Here is a 20,632-nt window from a genome sequence, read left to right as displayed (position 1 = left end):
GCTTCAACAGGAGAGACTGAGGGAGCCTGTGATGGGGTGCTCCACTCATTGCTAGGATGTCAACTCCCCTGGTCACTCTGGGAAATAGCTCGCCAGGTTGCTGTCCCTTCTCATGGTTGCAATGTCACTCCATCTCTCTCTCTCCCAATCTGCAGCCCCTCTCTCGCTCCAGGGGCTGCTGCTGCTGCTCTTCATGATTCAGCCCTCTAGCCAGGTCATTCAGTGTTTCCCCCTTCCAGGGTGCCAAAGTCTTTCGTCAGCAGGCCTAGGTAGTCTTCCTATTCGCTGTCACATAGCCACTGAGGGTGGTACTGGCAGGGGAACCCAGGCCTGCCCTCTACTCCAGATTCCAGTCTAGGGCCCAGTAGTGAGCAGTTAAGGAGTGCATCTCCAACACCTTACTGCTCTCACCCCTAGACTCCTTCCTACTGGACTTCTCCTCCCCTTCCTTCTCCCTGCCCTCAGGGAGGGGGACTGCAGGCTTCCTCTCTGCTGCCTCTTTTATCATTCCTGGGCCAATTCAGATTTTACCCCACCCAGCCCACCAACCTGATTAGAGCATTACCCCCAATCAGCTTCCCCTGTGGCACTAATTAGCTTCTAAGTCATCAGAGTGCAAATTCACCTGTGCTCTCCCTGCTTCATTAGTTGTCCCCAGTCATTTTTTGAATACCAGGTCCAGTACTTGTCCCCTTAGGCTGGGGGAGGGGCCTTCAGATATAGGTGGGCACAGCCTCCCAGACATCAATAGGAACTCACTCCCTGCACAGGCGTGTGCTTGGTGCGATTCGCTCCTGTCAAGGTTCATTCCCCACTCTGAACTCTAGGGTGTGGGGACCTGCATGAAAAACCCCCTGAGCTTATTTTTACCAGCTTAGGTTAAGACTTCCCCAAGGTACAAACTATTTTACCTTTTGTCCCTGGACTTTATTACTGCCACCACCAAGCGTCTAACAAAATATAACCGGGAAAGAGCCTGCTTGGAAACGTCTTTCCCCCCCCTCAAATCCCCCCAAGCCCTACACCTCCTTTCCTGGGGAAGGCTTGATAAAAATCCTCACCAATTTGCATAGGTGAACACAGACCCAAACCCTTGGATCTTAAGAACAAGGAAAAAGCAATCAGGTTCTTAAAAGAAGAATTTTAATTGAAGAAAAACTAAAAGAATCACCTCTGTAAAATCAGGATGGTAAATACCTTACAGGGTAATCAGATTCAAAACATAGAGAATCCCTCTAGGCAAAACCTTAAGTTACAAAAAGACACAGAAACAGGAATATCTATTCCATTCAGCACAACTTATTTTATCAGCCATTTAAACAAACAGAATCTAACACATATCTAACTAGATTGCTTATTAACCCTTTACAGGAGTTCTGACCTGCATTCCTGCTCTGGGCCCAGCAAAAGCAACACACAGACAGAGAGAACCCTTTGTTTCCCCCCCACCCCCAGCTTTGAAAGTATCTTGTCTCCTCATTGGTCATTTTGGTCAGGTGCCAGCGAGGTTGTCTTAGCTTCTTAACCCTTTACAGGTGAAAGGGTTTTTTTCCTCTGGCCAGGAGGGATTTAAAGGTGGTTAGCCTTCCCTTTATATTTATGACAGTCCCCCTCCCCAACACTTGTCCTTTTTACAGTGTGAGGGAAACCGTGGTGCACATTTACATTGAGTGCGCTAGGTTGCAGCCCCTTTTCCAACTCCTCCAGAACCTTCTCCTTCAGTTCTGGCTGCACTTTTCTTCACATCTCCTGATCTACACCTCCTCCTGGCGCTGGCCAAAGAGGCCATCAATAACACCAGGAGGAGGATGCTGGACAAAGAATCATAGAATCATAGAATCATAGAATATCAGGGTTGGAAGGGACACCAGAAGGTCATCTAGTCCAACCCCCTGCTCAAAGCAGGACCAATTCCCAGTTAAATCATCCCAGCCAGGGCTTTGTCAAGCCTGACCTTAAAAACCTCTAAGGAAGGAGATTCTACCACCTCCCTAGGTAACGCATTCCAGTGTTTCACCACCCTCTTAGTGAAAAAGTTTTTCCTAATATCCAATCTAAACCTCCCCCACTGCAACTTGAGACCATTACTCCTCGTTCTGTCATCTGCTACCATTGAGAACAGTCTAGAGCCATCCTCTTTGGAACCCCCTTTCAGGTAGTTGAAAGCAGCTATCAAATCCCCCCTCATTCTTCTCTTCTGCAGGCTAAACAATCCCAGCTCCCTCAGCCTCTCCTCATAACTCATGTGTTCCAGTCCCCTAATCATTTTTGTTGCCCTTCGCTGGACTCTCTCCAATTTATCCACATCCTTCTTGAAGTGTGGGGCCCAAAACTGGACACAGTACTCCAGATGAGGCCTCACCAATGTCGAATAGAGGGGGACGATCACGTCCCTCGATCTGCTCGCTATGCCCCTACTTATACATCCCAAAATGCCATTGGCCTTCTTGGCAACAAGGGCACACTGCTGACTCATATCCAGCTTCTCGTCCACTGTCACCCCTAGGTCCTTTTCTGCAGAACTGCTGCCTAGCCATTCGGTCCCTAGTCTGTAGCTGTGCATTGGGTTCTTCCGTCCTAAGTGCAGGACCCTGCACTTATCCTTATTGAACCTCATCAGATTCCTTTTGGCCCAATCTTCCAATTGGTCTAGGTCCTTCTGTAGCCTATCCCTCCCCTCCAGCGTATCTACTACTCCTCCCAGTTTAGTATCATCCGCAAATTTGCTGAGAGTGCAATCCACACCATCCTCCAGATCATTTATGAGGTGCTCTGCGACTGTGGGGCCTATTTCCATTCCTCTCTTCCATCACACATCCATGCAGGTTTCCTTTGGGCCGCGTCTGCTGGCTTCCTAGACACCTTTGAGGAGCAGTGGGCGCTCTGTGGGGCTCACTGCTTGGTGCCCCCTTCTGGATCCTTGCTTTTGACTCTGTGACCCCAGGACTTCAATAGGTACTCACTCCCTGCACTCTGTCACAGAGCCCCACGTCAGTGTCCTGCAGGTCAGTGGCTAGGGCACTCACCTGAAAGGTGGTAGAGCCCTGTTCAGATCCCTTCTCTGCCTCAGGCAGAGGGGAGTAGGGGCGCCAGAATAGGGAAGGTCAGGGGGCTATGGCCCTCCCACTTTTTGAAAGTGGACAGGCCTGGCCCATCCACTTTTCAGCAGAGACCCTGCCCCCAATGCTCTTCTTCCCACCTGAGGCCTGGCCAGGCTGGCAGCTGGAACCTGGTCAGGAAGCCCAGGCAGCTGTGGGGCACCATGCCACAGACCCTCCACCAGCCCGGGGTTGGGAGTCAAGAACAGTCCCCGGTCCGTGTCCCCACCCCGTGGGCCTCCTGCCCATGGCAGGTGGGGGTCCACGGTGCAGCTCCCCACAGCTGCCCACGCGTAGCTCTTACCTGGACCCAACGCCAGCTGCAGGGCTGCAGCCCGGCTATGGTAAGAGCAGTGAGCAGCTGTGGAGAGTTGCAGACCCTCCTGCCCTGGCCAGCGGGGCCCATGGGGTGGGGACACAAGCCAGGAGCTGCTCTCAATCCCCTTCCCCCCCAACCCTGGGCAGTGTACTGCCTTTTATGCATTCCCTTCTGAGGCTCCTATCTCTCCCGATTCGTTGTACAGGGAGCCGAGGTGCTGAACTCAGGCTTTGTGAGTCCCAGTGATATTCTAGGTTCCTAAGCGTGGTGACATTGAGTGTCACTAAGCCCAAGTCACTTTGGAAGTCTAGCCCACAGGGCCTAGCACACTTTTGGTGATTTAAGTTATGCAATATTGTTTATTTATATGTGTCCATATTATCCTTACCTGTAGGCAAGGCAGGCTAATCGGCCTCATGAATTTGACTGTGGAAAGTGATTGCCACAAGCTGCCCTATGGGTTGTGAGTCGATTCAAGCTGTGTTGGAGATATAGACAGGCTGGGATTTTTCAGAAGCACTTGCACTGACCTGACTTTTCTCCCACTCTTCTGAAAATGCCTCCCATCCTGTACGGGAGTTATCCTAATGTGCTGTTATCTCCATCTGCTGTGCCTAATGCAGGGATGGTACTGCATCTTCCCCAGTACACTGCTCTTTGGAAAATGTTACTACTTTGCCTAACCTTCTTTAGCCTCGTACAGCCCAACCATACAGTATATAGCATCAGAAGTGTTCTCTAGTGAGAGCTAGGCTAAAGGTCCAGCTCTTTGCAGAGAGGAGTACGGCAAGGATTTCAGAGGATGTAAAAAATTGTAAAATGTCCAGCGGAGGGCAACAAAAATGATTAGGGGACTGGAACACATGACTTATGAGGAGAGGCTGAGAGAACTGGGATTGTTTAGTCTATGGAAGAGAGGAATGAGGGGGGATCTGATAGCTGCTTGCAACTACCTGAAGGGGGGTTCCAAAGAGGATGGATCTAGACTGTTCTCAGTGGTAGCAGATGACAGAACGAGGCGTAATGGTCTCAAGTTGCAGTGGGGGAGGTTTAGGTTGGATATTAGGAAAAACTTTTTCACTTGGAGGGTGGTGAAGCACTGGAATGCATTACCTAGGGAGGTGGTGGAATCTCCTTCCTTTGACGTTTTTAAGATCAGGCTTGACACAGCCCTGGCTGGGATGATTTAGTTGGGGGATTGGTCCTGCTTTGAGCAGGGGGTTGGACTAGATGACCTCCTGAGGTCCATTCCAACCCTGATATTCTATGATTCTATGATCAACTCTCAAATGCTCTTCTCTCAGCCTTTCTGCAAACCATCCATTGACTCTGATGGGAATCCTTCACATGTGACACAGGCAGAGTATACCCCTCTCCTGGAGGAAACTCACAAATACAGACCTGTCCAAGTGGTAGAGATGCAAATGAGCATTCCTGCAAACTGATCTCTCATGGCCCCAATTCAGCAGAGCATTAAGCACATGCTTAACTCCATCTCTGTTCAGCAAGGCACTTGAGCACCTGGTTAACTTTAAGCACCCACATAAGTGTTTTCCTGACTAGGGACTGATGAGTGAGTTGGGGGTTGGCGAGAGGAGATGGAAGGATGAAGAGACACAGGATGGAGAAGGCAAGAGGGGTTTAGTGTCCATCATGGAAAAGTCATTTTACATTCAGCGCAGGATCCTGGGCACCCCACCCTTTCCCTCGACTTTCCTCTGCATATGTGAAATCGCCGCTGGGGAGGATCCTGCCTGTCCCCATCCAGGCAGCCCCTCCCTTCTCTTGGGAGGCCTGTGTCCTGGAACCTGGGCGGTCTCAACATGCAGAGCAAAGCAGACTGAACAATATGTGGAGGTGATTGTTCACCTCTCAAAAGCCAAAAGGGATGTGTCAGCTTAAAAAGCACTCCTTTGTCTGAATTTCTTGCCTGGTATCATTGCTGGGAACACCTCGGGTGTCTAGAACCAGAGGTGCTGACTTTCTGAGTTCCCGGGAGGTGCTCGACTCCCACCCCAGGTCCCATGCTCACTCCACCTCTTCCCCCACCCTGCCTTTTCCCGCCCCCTCCCCCTGCCTCTTCCAGCTCCCGCTCCTCCCCCTCCTGTATGCTGCTGAACAGCTAATAGCCAGCGGGTGAGAGGCACTGGGGGGAGAGAGGAAGGAGCTGCTCACTGAGCACCCACTATTTTTTTTCCATGGGTGCTCCAGGGCTAGAGTGCACACAGAGTCAGCGCCTATGTCTAGAACTCAACAAGATTAGAGACAGACCCAGTGGTCAGAGTAGTTACCCTGTGCGTTTGAGATTAATTGGTACAGCCAGACTCACTCTTTTCCCTCTGTAAGGCTGGATTGAAACCATCCAGTCCAGCTGAGTAAGGGATGGGCCAGGTAGGAACCAAACTATGAGTCAGGGTATGTCTATACTGAAGAAAAGAAAAAAAAAAGTGTGCTCTTAGCTCAGGTTAGCTGGCCACATTAAAATAACAGTGAAGACAGGGCGATTTGGTTGTGAATTTAGGTTAGCAGCACAAGTTCAACTCCAGGCGGCCCTGTAGGTTTTAACTCACTCTGCTAACCCAAGTTAAACCCCAGATTGCTGTGCATTCACTACTATAGAACCCAAGTTAACAACACACCTTTCTTGGAAGTGTGGACACACCCTGAGCAGGGCCAGATTAATCTTTTGTGGGCCCCAGCACCTGGACCGTGGCCCTGCCCCCTCCCCCCCGCCAGGCTCTGCCTGCCGCTTGCTCCTCTCTGCCCCCTCCTCCCTTCACCCCTGCTCGCTCCTCTCTGCCGCTCTCTCCAGCCACTGCTTGCTCCTCTCCCTCCCATCCACTGCTCACTCCTCTCCCCCACTCCCCCCATGCGAATGGCGTGTGGAGCCTCGGGGCGGGGGGAAGAGGCCGAGCAGGGGCTGGGCCTCAGGGCAGAGCACAGGTGGAGTGGGAGAGGCAGGACCACAGTCCGGGTGCCAGGGTCCCTTCTGAGTGTGAGCATGGCACTATTGGCACCATAGTAAACCCGGTACTGACCCTTAGTCACAGTTTGACTATTTGAGACTGCCTAGATTTCAAGTTGACTGTTTCCCTTTTTGAGCCGTGCTCTGGAAAGAGCAAGTTGAGGGTATTGAAAACAAAACTGGCAGATGCTGTTTACAAAAGACTCTGCTTCTCCATATAAAGTCATTTCTAAGTGAAAATGGCTTCTTAGCAGCTTGCGAAATAAAATGGAATGGTTATTTTTAGAGACAGATTTTTTTGAGTGTGTGGGTGCAAAATAAAATCAAAACCCATCATGAAAATAGAGAATTCCCAGCTTCCTGCTTTTGTTCCTAGATTTAATTTTAGCTGATGCTACTTAGAGCCCTGGAAGTTTGTCTGGAGAGCAGCTAATCTCATGCATTCGGAGCATGTGGTAAATGATTTCCACTTCCTTTAGGTTGCGAGTCCACTTATATATAAATTTGCAATGTTGTAGCCATGTTGGTCACAGGATATTAGAGACACAATGTGGGTGAATTAATATCTTTTATTGGACCAACTTTAGTCAGTGAAAGACATAAGCTTTAAAGCTTACATAGAGCTCTTCTTCGGGTCTGGGAAAGGTACTCAGAGTGTCACAGCTAAATTCAAGGTGGAACAAATTAAGCAGAAGGAGTTATATCTTGCAAGAGACCATTCAAGGTGAAGTGGCCCATTAACACGTCTGCAGTTATAGGGCAAAGAAGGGTTAGTGGGTTATAGATTGTTGTAATGAGCCATAAATCCAGTGTCTCTATTGACAGGTTTCAGAGTAGGAGCCTGTTAGTCTGTATTCGCAAAAAGAAAAGGAGTACTTGTGGCACCTTAGAGACTAACAAATTTGTTAGTCTGTATTCTAACACGGCTGCTACTCTGAAACCTGTCATTATGCAAGACACTGAATTTAGCTGTATGGAGTGGAAATTTTTTTTAAATTTGTTAATCTCTAAGGTGCCACAAGTACTCCTTTTCTTTTTGTCTCTGTTGAGACACTGATGATTTTTAGTGCCTAGCAAAGTTACGGATTCAGTCTGCAAGGCTTGTTTTCTGGAGGTGTTTTGCAGGTTTTGAGGATGAGGACTAAGAGGTCAGGTATGGACTGGTAGTTTTGTGAAAAGGGTTTGCCAGTGGGTGATGTGGTATTTTTGTCTATTATTTCTGTGTGTGAATTCATTTGAGAGCACAGTGATTGTCTGCTTTCATCCACATAGTTGTTGTTGGGGCATTTGATACCGTGGATGAGGTACACCACATGTGGTGATGGGCATGTGTAAGACCCCTGGATCTTGAAAGGTGTGTTGTGGGGGTGTATTGATCATTGTAGCAGTGGAGATATGTTTGTAGGTTTTGCATCTGTTGTTCTGGCAGCGTCTGGTGTTGCTTTGAGCTGGTGAGTCTTGGTCTGCGGGGAACTTGCTTCTGATGATGAGCTTGGTGATGTTCTGAGGGGTCATTCGAAAGCCAGAAGAGGAGGTTTGGGAAAGATTTCTTTCAGGATGTGGTTCCCATCGAGTATGAGTTTAATTGTTTAAAGATACTCAATGTGGGTTCCAGTGTGGGGTGGAAGGTGACAACTAGGGGTGTCAGGTTTCAGAGTGGTAGGGGTGCGTGATGGGGGGAAGTTTCCTGTATTGAAGCAGGTTCTCTTGGGATATTTGTATGTGCGATCTACTTTTCTGGTGGAATGTCTTTGTATGATGAAGGTGATTTTAAGTGCATTAAGGTGTGTACCCTGGACTTTCTGTCAGAGCATATTCTGTGGTATCTGAGCGCATGGCTGTAGAGATCATGTTTCTTGGTTTGTTTGGTGTGGTTACTGGATCTGTGAAGGTAAGTGTGGCAAGCTGTGGGTCTCTTGTACATAGTTGTCTGTAGGTTCCATTGTTGAAGCTGATCGTGGTGTACAGGAAATTGATGCTGCTGTGAGAGTGTTCCAGTGAGAGTTTAATGGGTGGGTGGTGGTGGTTGAAGTTGTGGTGGAAATCTGTGAGGGAGTTTAGGTCGGCTTTCCAAAGAATGAAAATATCATTGGTGTATCTCAGGTATGTCCTTGGTTTCATGGTGCATTTGTCCAGAAATTCTTCCTCAAGGTGGCTCATGAAGAGGTTGGTATACTGGGGAGCCTTCCTGGTACCCTTGGTTGTTCCCGTGGTTTGGACAAAGTGTTTGTTGTAGAATATAAAATTGTTATGGGTGAGGATGAAATGGATGAGTTGGTGATGTGCTTGGGGTAGATATCTGATGGTTGCCCATAGTCTTGTAAATATTTGAGGTAGGCAGCTATGCTGTCATTGTGAGGGATGTTGGTATATAAGGAAGTGACATCCATGGTGGCAAGGATTGTGTTCTGAGGAAGGTTGTTAATGTTGTGGAGTTTCTGAAGGAAGTCAATTGTGTCCTGGAGGAAACTGGCCCTTTGTGTGGTGAGTGGTTTGAGGTTGGTTTCTATGAGTCCTGATATTCCTTCACTTACAGTACCATGGCCAGATATGATGGGTCTGCCTGGGCTCCCTTGTTTGTATATCTTGAGATGCATGTAGACAGTCCGTGAGTTGGGTTCATGGGGGATGAGATTGTTAAGTTTCTCTTGGAGTTGATTTGGGAAGGATTTGATGAGATCCTGTTATTCCTGGGTGAAGTGTGGTGTGGGGTCTTCTTTGACTTTTTTACAGTAGGTGGTGTCTGAGAGTTGTTGGCCAGCCTCATTGATGTGAGGACTATAATGGTGCCCCCTTTTTCCACCCCCTTTCATCACTGTGTGGAGGTTGGATTTCAGGGATTGTATAGCTGTCCTCTGGGCAGTGGAGAGATTGTGGTGGATGTGATGTTTATTAAGGATTTCACAGTCTATTTTTTTTCCTGAAACAGTCAATGTAATAATCAAGTGGGTGGTTTCATCCACTATGGGGTGTCCAATCAGATTATTCTTTTTTCTTATGACTGTCGATGTGGACCTGGTAGTTGTGGGTGGGGTCATCATTGCTGTGAAAGAATTATTTGACTGGAGTCGGTGAAAAAATTCTCTCTCTCCACATGTTAGTATGGCATCAGGTTCTTTGGTGGGGCAGAAGTTCCGTCCCTTGGAAAATACGCTTTTCACAAAGCCTTCACTCTATACCTGACCTCTCAGTCCGCATTCTCAAAGGAAACCCCATAACACCTTAAAAAGATGAGCCTGGGAACTTAAATTAATAACTTTGCTAGACACTAAAAATCATGGAATCAATAAAGGCACTCGATTTATGGCTTATTACAGCAATCTGCAGTCCACTAAATCTCCTTTATTGTACAGCTTCAGAGGTGTTAACTGCCCACTTTGCCTTGAATGGTCTCTTGCAGCTTTCTGGGACTGGTTCTCCACTCACTTGCACCTCCGTGAGTCATTTACACACACACAAATGAAAGTGGTAGTGTTTTATCCCCCCTTGAGGCTCACCTTGGAGTGTCATGGACCAGGAGGCAGGTGGTCAGACCCTGTAGTCAGAGCAGTGGTGTTCAGAGCAGGAGTTGGGAGCCTGGAACTGGAGCTGGGGGTCAGTCAGGAGTCAAGCCAAGGGTTGGAGCTGGAGTCAGTAGCCACAGGTGGGGGGCATAGAAGGCAGGATCTGGAACAAGCCAGGAAGGCAGGAATCAGGAATAAGACAAAGCTCTGGAGTCAGGCAAGAAAGCAGGTCTAATATAGCAGCCAGCTAGGAATTAACCTCAGACAACTTCTTGTGCCTCCGTCTGACAATTTAGCAAATTAAATAGCAAATCTGAGTCAGTTGGAGAGGCTGGATATCTCTTCCAATCAGGTGCTTCATGGGCGGTGCCTCTGGTGAGCTAGGGTCCACCAGCCCACACTTCCTGCTGGTTCATGGAGCTGCCAGGTGGTGGCAGCCATATGGGGACTGCCTGGGGACCCACAGACCTGGGTTTGAGACCCACACTCCCTTACAGACAGCTGTGAAACAACTCCACAAGGAGTACAAGGCAGTAGAGAATCAGGCCCATTGATCCAAATTCATCTCTGATATAACTCCACTGGCATCATTTGAGTTATATCAAGGATGGATTTTGTCCAGAGGATGAATTTTGGACTCAGCTGCATGCCTGCAGCCCCATTAACTTCAGCAGCAGGTGAATAAGGGCAGGATTTGACCCTCTATGTCTGTGTATACCTACAGCAGAGGTGGGCAAATTTTTTGCTGTGTGTACCTTCAGCAGGGGTGGGCAAATTGTATGCAGGCCTGGGGCAGGGGGCTGGGGTGCGGGAGGGAGTGTGGGGTGTGGGAGGGGGTGCAGTGTGCAGAAAGGAGCTCAGGACAAGGGATTGGGGCAGAGGAGGTATGAGGGGATGTATGAGGGGGCTCAGAGCAGGGAGTTGGGGTGCAGGAGGCATGCGGCGGGGCTTGGGGTGCAGGAGGGGTGCGGGATGCAACAGGGTGCTTAGGGCAGAGGGTTGGGGAAGGGTGCGGTGTGCAGGAGGGGTTCGGGCTCCGGCCCAGCGCCGCTTACCTAAAGCAGCTCCGGGGTGGCAGCGGCATGCACCAGGGCCAGGGCAAGCTCCCTGCCTGCCGGCCTGCCCTGGCCCCACGCTGCGCCGCTCCGGGAAGCAGCCGGCACCACACCTCTGCACAGCCCTCGGGGGTAGGGGGGCACAGGGCTCCGAGCGCTGCCCTTACCATGCCTCCAGGTACCTCTGCCGAAGCTCCCATTGGCCGCGGATCCCCGTTCCCGACCAATGGGAGCCGGGGGGGCCGGTGCCTGGAGGCAACACCCTCCCCTCCCGGGGCCGCAGGGACATGGTGCCGGCCGCTTCTGAGAGCAGCACGGGGGCAATCCCGCGGGCCGGATCCAAAGTCCTGAGGGGCCGGATCTGGCCCGCGGGCTGTAGTTTGCCCACCCCTGACCTACAGTATACAGGAGATGTGCATGTGTATTTTACCTCTGCCAGCTGCGTTTTCTGTAGGATGCTGTTCTCCTGATATTTTTGTCTTTGCTTTCATCTGGCTTTAAATTATGTTAATACTGACAACAGTTCAAACTCTGGATTTAGTCAGACCTTGAGCCAATGTTGGTGGGGAGAGATGAAGGTTCAAACAGTGGTGGGGAGAGATGAAGGTTCAAACAGTAAACTCTGCTAAGAAATAACTACATGTCATCCAAGTGCCAGGCTTAAGGAAATGAAATGCCAAAGATATTTCTATCCTAGATGCTGTCAAATGGCTCTGGAACAGTCTAGTATGGGCACCTTATTACCAGAAAAATAGGGATAAATGGGAAGGCGTTGGAAGATGAGAACAAAAGCCCTAGGAGTGAGCTGGAGAGGGAGACAGGATAGCAGGCAGTGGGGATAGTTGCTGAAGAAAAATTAAGACATTAAGATTTATATTGGCCAAGCCACCGCTAAAATGGGGACATAGTAATTTCACGTTCTGAAGCGTTTAAACGCCAATAAATTGGTTCAAGGGGCTAGAACTAGGAGACATAGGATAATTTAGGCAGACTATTAGGGAAAAATCCTACCAGTATATTGAATCCTAACAGTACAGAGCAGAAGCATGATTGAATGGACTGGGGACTTAGGAGGCCTTGGTTCTGTTTCCAGTTCTGCTACTGGGCAAGTCCCATTCTCTCTCTGCTTCCGCTCCCATCCTTTGTCTGGATGGACTGTAAATTCTTTGTGGCAGGGATAGTCTTTTCCTGTGTGTTTGTACAGTGATTACCACAATGGGGCCTAAATGTTGGCCGGGGTCTCTAAACACTGCTGTGATCTAAATGAATATTAGCCTGTGAAACAGTCTCCCAAAGGGTGTGGTGTACAGACCTTTTCCGGAGATATTTAAAGCTAGACTCCATAGCATAGAAAATGGTTTGCTTTGGCAGGGAGATGAGATAGATAGCCTTTTAAGGTTATTTATTTATTTTTTGTCTGCTACTTCTATTTTTACACAAGGTAGACAAATAGCTCCATAAAAGCCTGAGAAAGCTGAGCTACAGGCTGCCTGGTTTCTCTTCCAGAGTGTATGACCTCACTAGAGCTATAACTAGCCACTCTCCATCACCACCAACAAGGCCAATAATGCCTATTTGTTTTTAAAAATAATTAGTAGTGTGAAAAATCCAGTGCTAGTTTTAGTGAGAACCCTCTTTCAGCTATGACTACTTTATTTCAGCTAAGGATGTATTCTGTAGGTACAAAAGATTTGCACCTTTCATTCTCATTAAGGCAAACCGGGTTACGTGATGGGACTATCTTCCTCATTGTCCCCTACATTTGGATGATCAGAAACCACAGTGAACACATAATTTAACATGGTTGAATCATCACACCAATTAAGTCACATAAGAATAGTAAGATTGTGAAGTGCAGCCTGCAGTTGTCCAGTCCAAAGGAAGTTGTTGTGAATTGTGTTTGTAATCAGAAGTAGAAATGTCACTGCTCTACTTGATTAAAGTTTAGAGCATTTACTAAGGTTTAATGAAAAATGTAAGGCACCTGATGAGAGTGCTCCTCACGGTGCTTCTCTGTGTACTGAACTAGCACTTCTCGCTCATGCACATGACCATGTTTCAGTAGCCATTACACACTTCACCTTTTTATAGGTTTCAGAATAGCAGCCGTGTTAGTCTGTATTCACAAAAAGAAAAGGAAGACTTGTGGCACCTTAGAGACTAACAAATTTATTTAAGCATAAGCTTTTGTGAGCTACAGCTCACTTCATCGGATGCCACTTTTTTATAGACACACAAGGCGGATTTCCTGGATTCTATTTGGCTAAGTCAGAATTAGTGGTTCTTTGGTTCTCTGGTTCTTTGCCTGAGTAGTCAGCCTCTCAAATGTTGCTGGATTCTAGGAGAGAATTCAGATGCTACTGCAAGATCCTAGATGGCAGTGCTGCAAAGGGGCCCTGGGCCAGTCCATTCACCCTATACTCGGGTAGGATTGCTCTCGACCCCAGCCAAGATTCCAGCCCTGCAAAGACTTAAGAAAGCAAGTCACTTTACTAATGTGAGTAGTCCTGTTGAAGTCAATGGGGCTACTCACAAGAGTAAAGATATACTTAAGCCTTTGCAGGATCAGAGTCTAACTTACTATTGCACTTTCTCAGGGAAGTAAATGCAAGTGGAAATCAGATGGAGGAGGTGAGGGAAGAAGCATAGTTAGGGCCCTACCAAATTCAGGGCCATGAAAAACACATCAGGGACTGCAAAATCTGGTCTTTTGTGTGCCTTTATGCTATACTATACAGATTTCACAAGGGAGACCAGCGTTTCTCAAATTGGGGGTCCTGACCCAAAAGGGAGTTGAAGGGGGGTTGCGGTATTGCCACCCTCACTTCTGCGCTGCCTTCAGAGTTGGGCGGCCGTAGCGCGGTGACTGTTGGCCAGGCACCCAGCTCTGAAGGCAGCGCCCCACCAGCAGCCGCGCAGAACTAAGGGTGGCAATACCATATCATGCCACCCTTACTTCTGCACTGCTGCCTTCAGAGCTGGGAAGCTGGACCGTGGTGGCTGCTGACTGAGGGCCCAGCTCTGCAGGCAGCAGCGCAGAAGGAAGGGTGGCAATACCATACCAGGCCATCCTTCCTTCTGCACTACTGCTGGCGGTGGCTCTGCCTTCAGAGATGGGCTCCTGGCCAGCAGCCACTGCTCTCCGACTGCCCAGCTCTGAAGGCAACATCGCTGCCAGCAGCAGTGCACAGGTAAGGGTAGCAGTACCGCAACCCCCCCCCACAATAACTTTGTGAGCCCCCCCACAACTCCTTTTTGGGTCAGGCCTTCTACAATTACAACTCCGTGAAATTTCAGATGTAAATAGCTGAAATAATGAAATTTACAATTTTTAAAATCCTATGACTGTGAAATTGGCTAAAATGGACTGTGAATTTGGTAGGGCCCTAAGCATAGTCTGTGCTGCATTCCCCAACCGCACTCTCCCTGGGGCAGAGGGAAGGGGTGATTGTGGGGGACAGAGGGAGTGCAGGGGAGTGGGGCAGCATGAGGAATGGAGGGGGTGCAGATGTGACGCAGGGAGCAGGAGGAAATAAATGGGATACAGAGGAGCAGGGGGAGGGCATTAGGAGATGGGGGGTGCAATGGAGGGGGCAGTGTGAGGAGATGGAGGGGTACAGGGCTGGAGGCATGAGGAGATGGAGGGGTGCAGGGGAGAGTGGCAGTGTGAGGGGATGGAGGGGTGCGGGGCAGGGGGCATGAGGAGATGGAATGGTGCAGGGGAGGCATGAGGAGATGGAAGGGTGCACAAAAGTAGGGCGGTGTGTGGAGATGGAGGGGCACAGTCATTGTGAGGAGATGGAGTGGGTCAGAGAGGGAGAATGATGAAGAGTAGGATTCTGTGGGAGGAAAGATGTGGGTCAAGTGAATCCAGGCAGGGAGAGCAGACTGTACGGGAGCATGGAGAGGGAATGTGAGTGAGGCAACTGCTAAGCCAGCGGATAGGAGAGGATAAGCAGAGACCCCTCCGATTGATGGACAAGGGGGCCTTCTGCTTTCCTGGGCATGTTTAAGGCTGAATTGTGATGATCTCACATAGATTGGGGCCAAGCAGCTTTTCCTAATGGATAAAACATCAGAAAGCATCCTGACTTCTTTTTGTTCATTATTATTATCTTAAATCTGATGATTTTTAAGCCAATCATGATTTTGGGGCATCTGATGAGTCTTGGATGCTAGGGTCTGACAAACAAAAGACCCAAGAGGCATCAGTTCCTTCTGTTTTGAAGAGCTGCTTCTTCTCATGACATTTGTGCATCTCTTGGGGACACTCACTCCCTTACCGGCTTCAGGCCCAGACCAAGTAAATCAGGACAAAAGGTCATAACCTCTCCAAATTCAATTTCAAAACTAGGCTTTCCAGCCAAAGGCAGTGGATTCCTGAGCACATTCCTGCATTATCTGTATTGCAATCACAACACTATTTTGTAAAATAAAATAAGTAGACCAAATGCTGGCCATGACCCGCACTGCAGTATGTGAGTCTTCCCTCCAGTGTTCCCAGTGCATTTGAGCTTGAATGCTATGAGCACAGCCCAGAAGTTTAGGGGAGAGTGGGGAGAACAATTCCTTTCTCCAAGTGTATAATCAAGGGGATCCTGTCTTCTTCTGGGCAAGATTTGGTTTGGAATTCTCTCCCCCTCCTTCTGCCAGCTGCTGCTTTTGAAAGCCTGTTCTGGCCCTCTCCAGGCAGTGAACACAGGAGGGGAGATAGTAACTCAGACTACCAGCAGCTATTGCAGCCAGGAAACAGGTGTTCTCCTTTGCTCTCTCCAAATCAAAGGCTTAGAACAAGCTGTTGCTCTGTGATAGCCTGGGCCAGATTTCTTCTCTTGCTTTCTGCTCTCATGTGGGAAGGGACAGGAGGCCCCTGTCCTTCTGGTTGTAAAGATATTGGGCCTGATTCTCCAGTTGCTGATACCTGTGTACGTGAGGATCAGCTCCCTTGACTGCAGTGGAGTTACACGGATGTAACAACCAGTATGACCGATCCCAGGCATTCACAAATCATGAGTCAGACCCCTGGAAAATAAGGAGATTATCTTAAAAATCAGGAGATTTTTAAAATAACAAATGTCAGGTCCTTATTACAGTAAAAGCTGTGTTATCTGGCACTTTACCAACCAAAAAGCTCTAGAAATGAGCATTTCTGATACCCATTAAAAGTCCAGTTGGTGCAGGGCTGGCAGGCTCTCTACTTGGCTCTGCATGGTTCCCCGGAAGCGGCAACATGTCCGTGCTGCTCCTAAGTGGAGGAACAGCCACAGGGGTTCCATGCGCTGCCCTCACCCCGCCCCGAGCACTGGCTCTGCAGCTCCCATTGGCTGGGAACCCCGGCCAATGGGAGCGGTGGGGGCGGCGCCTGCGGGCAGAGGCAGCGCACAGAGCCGCCTGGCCACGCCCCCGCCTAGGAGCAGCAAGGACATGTCACTGGGGAGCTGCCCAAGGTGAGCACCGACCAGATCCAGCACCCCAAAACCCCTCCCACGCCCCAACCCCCTGCCCTGAGCCCCCCTCCCACACCCAAACTCCCTCCCTCTTAGTTAACTGGAATTTTTGACTTACCGGCATCCCCTATTCCCCCAACATGCTTTTACTGAATTTGCCTTCCAGTTTTTGAGTCCTTAGGGGTCACATTTTCAAGCTTTTCTCCACTACCATGAAGACTAGAAACGATCTACCTTTTTTTATTTATTTTAAATGGGAGCTGCAATTTCCATGTAGTCACAGGACTCCAAGTGTTGGGGCTCTAAGGAAATATTGCAAGTCTTGTTATAACATCATGAATGTTAGTAGCATGTAGAAAGAGTGTAAAGGCAATGAGACCCAGGCCCATTCTGAAAGTGAACACTGAGCCTTGTTCCCATGGCAGTACTCCCACTTTATACTGGTGTACTCCCTTGACTGCCCTAGTGTAAAGCTGGAGTAACAGTGATGAGTCAGGTCCTCTAAAGGTAAAATATTAACATTCTGCCCCCCCACACACACACACTATAGTCACAAAAGCCTCCCACTGAGCAGAAATGCTGTGGTTCTGTGTGATGAGTGTGTGGAAAGTAGGACCCGGATTGGCAGGTAGTGATTGCTCTATCGGGGATTGATTTATCGTGTCTTGCTAGATGCTATAAATCGATCCCCGAATCGACACCTGTACTCCACCTCGGCAGGAGGAGTAAGTGGAGTCAATGGGGGAGCCGCCGCAGTCGACTCGCCTCCGTGAGGATGGCCAGGTAAGTTGAACTAAGATACTTCGACTTCAGCTATGGAAATAGCACAGCTGAAGTTGCGTATCTTAGTTTGAACCCCTGCCCCAGTGTAGCCCCAGGCCTATGAGGAATTTGGTGGCATGGCAATGCAGGAGAGCTGTCAGTGGACCCATCCCTGCTCAGACCTAAAGATCTGAACCCCCAACAAGGGGGCACGTAGGCAACACAGTAGTGGCCAGCCAACTGCTCTACACCAACCCACCCTGTAGCGGAGGAGAAACGGCCTCTGCTCTGCTGAGGAAGGGGTCAGGAGAATTACCCAGCGCTCCCATTAAGAGTGAAGAATTATGTCTCCTGAGTGGGCCCTCTCCCTATGGCTGCACAGGGGGCTGTCCATAAATTACCTAACGTGTTGTAGATAGATCCTTAATTTTGCATGACAGAGTCTTTGTTTCAGTGTTACAAAGTCTTACAAGGGGGCAGGTAAGTTTTGAAAATCACCAAAAAAGGTATAATGTAATTTATGGATATCCCTAAGATGCCCAGCCACCTCTCCTGGGTCAGAGGAGGGGAGGTTTTGCTAGCCAGACTGGCTTTAGTTAAAGAGAAGCCTTTAGTGAAACCCCCCAGGCTTCACTATGAGAAGAGCCCCTGTATTTGAAGGGTGATGACAGTAAATGCCAAGAAGGGTGCAGAACTGGGGGACAAAGGGGTGTGACTAGTACACAGGGATGGAGTGTAGGAAAGCTAACAGATTGCACAGGAGGAAGTTTCCTGTCCCAGTGAGATCCATTAGGCTGTGGGATATTCTGTTCAGGGGTGTTCTGGGTGTCCCATTGTTTGAAAGACATAAATAACAATAGTAACAGGTTGCAGAAAGTGGCTGTGTGCTGGCAAGCAGCAGATGATCTGAAGAGGCCTTTTCCATCTTTAATTTCTATAGGTCTAAAATGGCGTTTTCCTTTGCAACTTTCAGTAGAGTCAGTATTGCATAGGGCACTAGTATGTTCTCCTCAGTTCTTGGGCTGTGCTCTGCAGACGCACAGCTGATGGTGTGCTGGGAAGGTTGGGAGACTGAGGTTCCCCCAGGAGAGGACTGCTTCTATGAAATGTTCCAGAACTACTGTGCTGGGGGAGCTATGTATTATATTAATAAAACAAAGCCCTCCCTTAAAAAAACATAATTTAGATTCCAAAGTCAAGCATTTATGCAGCTTTAACTCAGCCCCCTGCATGGGTGCACTATGATATATATGGTCACATACAGACTTGGCATTCCGTGTTGACCAAATTCAACAGGCACAGCTACTGTTGAGGTCAGCCAGATGTGCGGCACCTATGGGAGGTCTGAATTTGGTCCTGACTAAATGCCAAACTGGTGATATTACCCTCATTTCACACATCCACTGAATGATCAATTGACGTGCTGTTTGACTTCCCCCACCTTACATCCCCACTGAGTTTGTCCCAGAAGCATCTAAGGAAGCTTTTCTTTCTTTCTTTCTTTCTTTCTTTCTTTCTTTCTTTCTTTCTTTCTTTCTTTCTTTCTTTCTTTCTTTCTTTCTTTCTTTCTTTCTTTCTTTCTCTGCCAAATTCTGTTGTCCGTTACAATGTATAAATCCAAAGCAACATCCCAGAAGCCATTGGAGCTACTCCAGATTTATACCGGTGCTGCTGACAGCAGAAACTTGGCCTTGATGTTTTACATACAGTAGTTCCAACAGTGCAGTCCAGCAGCTTGTTACACACCTAGTTCACATATGAAGCAGGCACCAACAGTGTAAACTCCTTTGCATGCCCTTGCTGTAATTTATCTTGTCAATCCTACCTACTCTACACCTTGTATCAGCAACTATCCCTGTGCTAAAAGAAAAGGAGTACTTGTGGCACCTTAGAGACGAACCAATTTATTTGAGCATAAGCTTTCATGAGCTACAGCTCACTTCATCATACTCTATCATTAAAAAAGGGACAGAGAATAAGACGGAGAATATCTTATTGCCCTTATATAAATCCATGGTACGTCCACATCTTGAATACTGCGTACAGATGTGGTCCCCTCATCTCAAAAAAGATATACATTAGAAAAGGTTCAGAAAAGGGCAACTAAAATGATTAGGTGTTTGGAACCGATCCCATATGAGGACAGATTAAAGAGGCTAGGACTTCTCAGCTTGGAAAAGATGAGACTAAGGGGGGATATGATAGAGGTCTATAAAATCATGAGTGGTGTGGAGAAAGTGAATAAGGAAAAGTTATTTACTTGTTCCCATAATATAAGAACTAGGGGCCACCAAATGAAATTAATGGGTAGCAGGTTTAAAACAAATAAAAGGAAGTTCTTCTTCACTCAGCGCACAGTCAACCTGTGGAACTCCTTGCTGAGGAGGTTGTGAAGGCTAGGACTATAACAGGGTTTAAAAGAGAACTGGATAAATTCATGGAGGTTAAGTCCATTAATGGCTATTAGCCAGGATGGGTAAGGAATGGTGTCCCTAGCCTCTCTTTGTCAGAGGGTGGAGATGGATGGCAGGAGAGAGATCACTTGATCATTACCTGTTAGGTTCACTCCCTCTGGGGCACCTGGCATTGGCCACTGTCAGTAGACAGGATACTGGGCTGGATGGATCATTGGTCTGACCCAGTATGGCCGTTCTTATGTTCTTATGTTCCAAACTCAGGGCTTGGCTACACTTGTGAGTTATAGCGCATTAAAGGAGCCCTGGGTGCACTAGCTCACTACCCGTCCACACTGGCAAGGCACGTAGAGCACACTGACTCTGCGGCTGGTCTGCTCCTGGTACTCCACCTCGGCGAGTGGAATAACATTTTGTGCGCCCCCGCGGGAGCGCTGCGGCACCAGTGTGGATGCCCTGGTCTGTTACTGCACTCTGATCGGCCTCCAGAAGTGTCCCACAATGCCTGTTCTAGCCACTCTGGTCATCACTTTGAACTCTACTGCCCTGCCCTCAGGTGATCAACTGCCAGACCCGCCCTTTAAATTCTCTGGGAATTTTGAAAATCCCCTTCCTGTTTGCTCAGCCAGGCGTGGAGTGCTGTCAGGTGACCATGCCTCCACACACCAGGCGATCCCCAGTATGGAGCAATGGCGAGGTGCTGGAACTCATCAGTTTTTGGGGGAGGAAGCTGTGCAGTCCCAGCTGTGCTCCAGCCATAGGAATTACGATACCTTCAGGCAGGTATCAAGGGACATGATGGAAAGGGGCCATGACCGGGATGCCCTGCAGTGCAGGGTTAAAGTGAAGGAGCTGCGGAATGCCTACCGCAAAGCCCACGAGGCAAACAGCCGCTCTGGTGCTGCCCCTGCGACCTGCCGTTTCTACAAAGAGCTGGACACGATATTTGTGGGCAACCCCACCTCCAGTCCGAGTACCACTGTGGACACTGCAGAGCCCAGTTCAACAAGGTGGGAGGAGGACAAGCAAAGTGGGAGTGAGGGTGCTGAGGCAGAGGAAGACACCCCGG

General features: G+C 48.8%; 1 protein-coding gene across 1 annotated transcript in view; it reads left to right on the top strand.

The window, feature by feature from the left end:
- Positions 1-20,632, top strand: part of IGFBP7 (insulin like growth factor binding protein 7) — a 73,531-nt gene that overhangs the window by 30,973 nt on the left and 21,926 nt on the right. The gene's annotated exons all lie outside the window — the stretch shown is intronic.

Source organism: Lepidochelys kempii, chromosome 4, assembly GCF_965140285.1.
Source record: "Lepidochelys kempii isolate rLepKem1 chromosome 4, rLepKem1.hap1, whole genome shotgun sequence".
NCBI classification, from domain to species: Eukaryota; Metazoa; Chordata; order Testudines; family Cheloniidae; genus Lepidochelys; species Lepidochelys kempii.
Note: the sequence above shows the minus strand (reverse complement) of the source record. Positions and strands in the feature narration are given on the sequence as shown.